This window comes from Myodes glareolus, chromosome 6, assembly GCF_982192425.1.
Source record: "Myodes glareolus chromosome 6, mMyoGla1.1, whole genome shotgun sequence".
Lineage (NCBI taxonomy): Eukaryota > Metazoa > Chordata > Mammalia > Rodentia > Cricetidae > Myodes > Myodes glareolus.
This window is the reverse complement of record NC_142031.1, coordinates 7,037,401-7,045,062: the sequence shown is the minus strand read 5'-3', so window position 1 is coordinate 7,045,062 and position 7,662 is coordinate 7,037,401. Positions and strand designations below refer to the sequence as shown.

Below are 7,662 nucleotides of genomic sequence, written 5' to 3'. Positions count from 1 at the left end.
CAATGATTCCAGGTTATAATGTAAACAAAGGAGAGCGATTCTGCAAGGCCCTGGCTCCCTGCTCTCTCCTCCCAGGGCATCCTGATAATGGGCTCCCTAGCACATTGGTTGTCTTGTTCTTAGGTACAGGATGGCAGTGCTGTAAATGCCCATGACTGTATACTACTGAGCTGAACACCCCGCTCCTAGTGGGCTCTGGACAAACATTGGGTAAAAGGATCAGTGAGTGAAACTCCTTCCCTGGCCAGCCAACAGGCTGCTTCTGGAAAAGGGAATCCCTGAGAAGCACCCTTCCTTGTTCATTCTTGATGATCCCCCACAGTTGGAGGCTCACTTCTCGGGCTGCTGCATCCTGGCCTTGGGTGTGACTGGGAGTCTGCAGGGTCTTAGAGCAAGGTTCCTGGGAGAACAGGGCGGTGTGAGGTGCAGGGGCTTCAAAAACCAGGAAGTGTCGGAGGGGTGCAGCTCCCGGAGAACACGGGCTTCCAGAGTCAGGGCAGAAGCCACTGAGCCAGTGGTCTCGAAGTGCGGCTTTTGTTGGCGTTCTGGGAAAGAGCCGAGGGTGGGACTCTGCGTGGAGTGTTAGGCAAACACTCTACCACAAGCCCTCTTCTGAAGAAAAGTGCTAGGCATCTCATTAGTTCATTCATTCATTCAACAAACACATACTAAGGTTCTGTGCATCAGGCATAGGCTTTGCCCCGAAGGATCCCAGTTTGGGGGCAGGGTCAGACTACAGAGGCAGACAGATAGCCACAAGCAACAGGCAGGTGAAGGCTGAGTCTGAATCACAGGTGGGGGGAGGTGAGGAGATCACAACCATGGCTTTCTGATGGAGGACAGACAGGTGGGGTCCTAGGTCAGGAGGCTTATGGGAAAGGTTACATCTAATGGAGGGTAGAAGACTGGAAAGCACCTGGGATGGCTGGGCAGTAGTAGTGAATGCCTTTAATCCCAGCACTTGGGAGGCAGAAGCAAGGAGATCTCTGTGAGTCTGAGGCCAGTTTAGTCTACAGAGTGATTTCCAGGACAGCCAGGACTGTTACACAGAGACAAGCCCTGTCTCAAAAACTCAAAAAAAAAAAAAAAGAGAAGAGAAGAGAAGAGAAGAGAAGAGAAGAGAAGACAAGAGAAAATCACTTGGGGGCAGTGGGGAGATGGGAAGAGCATTCTGGAAAGTGGAGACCAGAGTGAAGACCCAAAGACTAGGAAGTGTATGTGTTTGTGTGTGTGTGTGTGTGTGTGTGTGTGTGTCTGTGTAGAACTGGGCAGCTGGTGTGTTAAACGAAAGACACAGGTAACAAGGCATGAAAGATGCTGGGGAAGTCAAGGAAGCCTGGCAGGGCCGCAGTTTAACTCAGTGACCGAGCATTTGCTTAGCATGTGCAAGACCAGGAGTTCGGTCCTCAACAAACTGAATGAAGGCCGTGTGCTCCTTCTGATTCGCTTCGAGGCACAAACAGTCTTCATTGTCTCGCTCCAGGAACCCACTGGTCCCAAGGACCTTGTTGAGCTTGCTGAACTTCTTCTCCACGTTCTTTCCTGCTGTTTCCGTAGCCTTCTGGGCTGCTTCTTCCGGTAACGAATCTGGGAATTGGAATCCTTCTGTTTCTCATAGTCTGGTACTGCTAGTCGACCTCATAAGCCACCTGCCCCAGATGAGCAAGCTTTCTGATTAGGTTTCAGCTGCCCAGCCTTGAGGACAGCAGGGACTACCATCCACGTTTTCTTGTCGTAGGTGGAGGGAGCCTACCCAACACCTTGAGGCGTTCCAGGGCAGTCAGGCTTTGTCTGGTCTGGCAGGGCAGCAGGCCTCGCACTGGGCACCAAAAAGTGCAGGGCCTGGAAGTGGTAGGAGCCCCGTGAAGGGTTGGTGTTCACCTGCTGTGGAGAAAGGCCAGGTACTTTGTTTTGTTGAAACCCTCGCAATGCACAAGGAACACCTTCTGGCCACAGCCCAGAAGATAGCTTTGGCCATCCCGCCCTAGAATCTGCCCCTCTATCATCTAAAGGGGCTGATGCTTTGTGTAATGCTAAGGCAGGAAACTACAGCCACCTCTGCCTCCTACAACAACAGATGTGTGCTCTGTCTAACTTACAGAGGATGCTAGAAGCTTCTTAAGGCAAACTGCCTAGGACCGCTTCTACTTCAGGCAGATCTGGATCCAGGTACCCATGTGGATGACAGTGAGTGTCCTCTGGACTGGCGGATAAAGGTGACTGCTGCCAACCTAACGACCCAAGTTTGAGCCCTAGAATCCACGTGGCAGGAGAGAACTGACTCCTACAAGTTGCCCTCTGACCTCCACACATGTACCATGGCACGGGCACACCCATGCATTCCCAAGTGTGCACACACACACACACACACACACACACTCTCATACACTCGGAGGCACCGCTTACTGACTATAGGTGAAGCCCCGTGTTCTATCCCCAACACTCCAGTAAGCTTGCTGATAATGGATCCAGACAGTGTCAATCTCTGGGCCATTCAGGCATGACTCTGAGGTTGTTTTGGGCTGGGCTGGATCACTACTTGTCCCCAATGACCATGCTGATTATTGACAAGATGGGGTGCGAGCTGCTCTTAGAGGCAAGGGTGGGGCAGCTGCATGATTGGAAAGGGCTGGTGAGTTTTTTTCCTAACGTAAAACGGGGGTGCACAATCAGAGGAGCAACGGGCGCTAGCCAGTGACAGCAGGGCTGGCCAGGGAGACTACCTGATTCCATTTGTCTGAATCATACAGAAGAGACACTCCAGAGAGACTGTTGATTGTGATGGGGGTGGGGTAACTGCTCAGTGAGGATGGGGTATCCTTTGGGGGTGTTGATAATGTTTTGGGACTAGATGGGGCGATGGTTTACATAATACTGCGAATTATCTCAAACACAACTGCATTGTTCACTCTGTGGGTTTTCTCTTCCTTTTTTGTTTGTTTTGGTGTTGAGCTCAAACCCAGGGTCTCACGAATATGAGACAAGTCCTTCACTCCTGAGCCACACCCCCAGCCCCAATGATTCACTTTAAGACGCTGAATTTTTTACTGAATCTCATCTCAATACAAAAGGGTCCTCCCCTCATCCCAGACATCTTGGGGTGTTTCATCTTCGGGGCTGTAAGGGCTTGTGACCTTTTCCTTCCCTTGTTGCTGCTTGGAACTCACACTGGGTTTTAGCCAGAGGGGACAGCACATAGTGACGCTAGGCGTGGCACTGGCAAGGCGCTGCCCACTGTAGCGACACGGAAATGCCTGGCTGTTTTGTCCAGAGGCCGAGTCCTGCGCTTTCATGAGACCGGGTGAAGCGAGTCCCAGCGCGGTGCCAAGGACATCTTGTTCAGAGGAGGTGGCACTTCGGGCTTCCCCAGGGCCTCTTGTAAGCAGTGGCACCTGTTTTCTTCCTGGCTTTGGGACTGGGAGGAGCTGTCCCTGCTCAGAGTCCACACCGCCCCAGCAGGCAGAGGACGCTGGGAGTTCTGGTTTCCACCCTCACTTGGCACTAGGGGCGCTTGTTGAGGCCACCATGAGAAAGTCTGGCCACACTGGAATTTTGAAGGGGACAGAAGGTTTATCTCATTCTCCGAGCCTGTCCACATTCAGCACACTGGAGCCTGAGCAGAGCCCGCAGCTGCCTGTGACTCCTGAAAGCACACTGGCACCTCCAGGAATGAGTGTTTCTCTTTCTTAGGTGATTCCCTGCACCCCCGCCCCAGTGGCAGGACTCCTGGCAGTGCTGGGCTCATTGGTGAGGACATGGACCAGTCCCTTTTGCTAAACTGTGCTCTTGGTGCCTGCTCTGAGCTGGAGGACCGCTGGTCTGTGGCTTCACGTCTAGCGAGGCTTCTGGGATTCCCGGGCCTCCTGCGCTAAGTCTCCTAGGCCTATTCCACCATACAAAGCCATGGGCACCATGGCTCAGCATCTCCCTGTGGCATTACACGCTCTGTTTGAGGATTTGTCTCCAAACTGAAGCAAGGGAAAGACTGGGGCTTGACGGCATGCCTAGCTCCTGACTGCCGAGGTCCCCTTCACTTTCAGCCCTGCCAGGGCTTACTTACATGGTAGAAATCCTCTCTGGTGCTGAGTCTGGGGATCCTGTCTGGGAGGACTGACTTCAAGTCCTGAACCCACCTCTTACAGCTGAAGGACCCTGGAGGAGTCACTTCCCTTCAGGGACCCCTAGTATCCTTGGATGTAAAATGGCACTGAGATTCCTAACTGAAGTTGTCCCTTCTCCTCCCAATCCAAGGTCATTCAGAGCTCAGAATGTGACAGGGGAAGGAGCTGGGCCTGCTTTGGGCTCTTCTCTGGTGTATGAGATATCAGCAGGCTGGGTCTAACCTTAGATAAATCCATTTTATAAAGCAACAGCCTTGTCCTAAGCGACAACATTTTGAGTATAAGTACCAAAAAAGTCTCCACATTTTAATACTAGTAAACCACCAACTACCAGCTTCTGGCACCAGGAGGCACGGATTGGTGGTTATTTATGCCCATAAACAGTAACACCCGAGAGTACACCTAAACGTATTACAAACCCTAGACACGGGAGCTTTTCGCTCAGGCCGAACAGAAGCCCTCACCTGAGACTCTAACAGGGCTGGACACAAGACGGAGGTGCAGGCGTGCTGGCTGGTCACTGGTCAGGTGTCTTGAGCCGTGTCCTCGAATGCCGCTGTGGCAAAGGACTCCCGCAGCAAAGGACTCTCGCCCATGCTTCTGTCTCAAGCTCAAATGCAGTTTCTCCTGCTTGTAACACTCGGCCCACTTCAAAGCGGCCCCGTGACAGCTTGAGCCTTCAGGTCCCCTGCAGACCCTTCTGTACTTGGGTTGGCTCTGCCCCCAACCTCAGCATGGCCTCTTGACCTATGCAGCTTGCTAACCCTTTCTTAGACATTCTGCGTCTGCTAGCTTGTAATATGTGATCTGAGAGTTAGTAATTAAGACCGGAATCCAGCAGTCTGGGATTGGCAGCCAGCTACCAAGTACAATTGGCCTTACCTGGCAAATTGCAGCTGACATGGCTTTTGAATTTATTACTAATTGATAAATTTTGACTTTGGGGAATGGCACAGTGATGTCCGTGACAATGACCTGTTTCAGAAATAGGGCTTTTGCAAATGCAACTAGAGATCTTCAGATGGATCCCTCTTGGACTTGGGTGGGCTCTATGTCCCATCTCTGGTGTCTTCATATCAAGAAAATTGGACCCAGAGGGATGAAGAGAGGAGCCAGGGCCAGCTGAGGCCAGAGGCAGGGAGAACAGGGCCACAGCCATGGACTGAGGAAATTGGTCTACCCGAGGCTGGAGAGGTGAGAATAGCTTCTCTCCAGAGTGTCTTGGGGGAACAGGCACCTGTTGATACCTTGATTTTGGCCTTCTGGCTTTCATTAGAAGGAAGAAATTCCTGTTGTTGTCAGACACCAGTTTCTGGTAATTTGTGATGGTGGCAGTATTCCAGAGAGGGAGATACCCTTGCTGTGGACTATCACTAACATTTGGCCTAGGGCACATTGTAGATGCTCGCTAAAATCCCAAACTGCCTGTACTATTATCCCTCAGGACGCTGTGGCAGCACCAAGGTAGCCATGTGACCCTGCAGGGGACCCAGGTATCACAAGGAACACCCTGGGGCTCCCACGGGCAGTTGCTTCTGCTGACATAGTGTTTTGTTTAGCATTCCTGGCTGGAACCTTGGAAGGAGAGAGCCAGAGGGAGGGGACAGAGATTGCAGCTGGGGAGGGCAGCGGCAGGGCTGGGGCCTTCAAGAGGAATGCCACCACCCTGAGTCACGGCATGTAGGCCAATGGCCGTTTGCTGACACATCACACCCCGGAGGGAGGACAGTAGTGACCTCATGCTGCTTGTCAAACACTCAGCACCCCTCCCAGCACTGCCCAGTGCTTCAGCACTGCCCGGAGGGAGCTGTCCCCACCCCACCCCTGCCCGGCTCCCCTGCACACACAGGCCAACAAGCAGGACAAGCAGACCTTTGGGCCAAGACTTGAGCTGCTTTGGGGGCGAGGCGAATGGTTTCCACTTCCCCAGGGGCAGTGCGATCATAAACCCTGGAATACGAGCTACACAGCTGCCGCAGCTGCAGAGGAAGCATCCTGGAATAAGCTTTGGGGGACTCAGTCCCTCCCGCCTCTTGCCTATAAAAATGATGGTTCACAGATGGGGAAACTGAGGTCCAGAGGCTCTAAGGCCTTGCTAAATATATCTCTCTGAACCAAAGGGCATCTTGAAATAGGAGCCTGGTCTGGAAGTAAGAATTCATCATAGGAGCAAGTCTTCTCTGTAAACCCTGGGCCAGGAGGGGCTGGAGTCAGCCTCTGGATTTTTGATCTTTAAAACCTTCTGTTTCCTTTTCTTTTTCTTTTCTTTTTCCTTCCTTTCTTCCTTCCTTCCTTCCTTCCTTCTTTCCTTTCTTTCTTTTTATTTTTTGAGACAGGTTTTCTCTGTGTAGCCTTGGCTGTCCTGGAGCTTGCTCTGTATACCAGGGTGGCCTAGAACTCAGAGATCTGCCTGCCTCTGCTTCCCAAGGGCTGTGATTAAAGGCATGCACTACCATCACCACTTTTTTCTTTTTAAATTAAATTGAAATTTAATTGATTTTAAATTGTGTGTGTGTGTGTGTGTGTGTGTGCGCACACACACACTTGTGTGTCTATGTGTAAATAAATGCCAGTGCCCATAGAGGACAGAAGAGGGTGTTGGATCCCTTGGAACTGGAATTACAGGTGATTGTGAGACACCTGACCTGGGTATTGGCAACCAAACTCTGGTCCTCTGCAAAAGCAACAAGTGTTCCTGACTCCTGAACCATCTCTTCGGCCTCTGCTCTGTGGTGCAAAGTGTCTGTATGTAGTGGTGAGACCTGAACCCCGAACCTCACACCTGCTGGGCAAGGGCTCTACTACTGAGCCACAACTCTAATCCCAGCGATTCAATCCTTTTGCCTTTACCTGAGAGCAAATGCATCGCTGGCAGCTGTCCAGTCTCCCTCCACGCATGTTCTGCCTTCAGAGAGAGGAAGAGAGAGAGCGAGATCCCCCAAGGCCATGAACATGGGGTCTTTCCTGATGACCTTAATCTAGAATTTTGGCAGAGCCTATGAAAACAGGACATGGAGCATCCAACATAGAATCGTGAACATCCAGGCGTCTTGAAACCCTAACCTGCCCTCCATCCACCCAGGAGAGGGTTACAGCCTCCACTATGGCTGAGCCAAGTTGGTCCACAGACCTTGACAGGGGATCTGGAACTTGGGCAAGCCTAGCTGGCCCTCCCTAGGCTCCTGCTTATTTATTTTACCATCATAACTGGAGGCCAATATTTAAGCATCACCTAGGCAACAGCCCAGATCTCCCAGCCATTGGCCCCCATCCAGCCCCACATGGTTGGGATGAGGGCAAGGGGTGGAGCAACAAAAGTGAGTCACCCCCACCACCGTCACACACCACCTGGGAAAACAGTGACCCAAAAAACAAACGTCGGTTTCTCGTACAGAGAAACTGCTTTTTCGTGTGGTCCTCCAGCAGAGCGCTCTGAACACCAGCAAGACAGAGTCACACGGGGTCTGCCAACAGTTTTTGTGGTGGTGGTTGTTGTGCTGGTTAGCTTTGTTTTTAAAATGTGGTGAAAACTGTATAGACC

General features: G+C 51.8%; 1 pseudogene; it reads right to left on the bottom strand.

Annotated features, from left to right (window-relative positions):
- Positions 1-330: 330 nt before the first annotated feature.
- LOC125389326 (large ribosomal subunit protein uL13 pseudogene) lies at positions 331-2,006 on the bottom strand (annotated as a pseudogene).
- Positions 2,007-7,662: the final 5,656 nt, after the last annotated feature.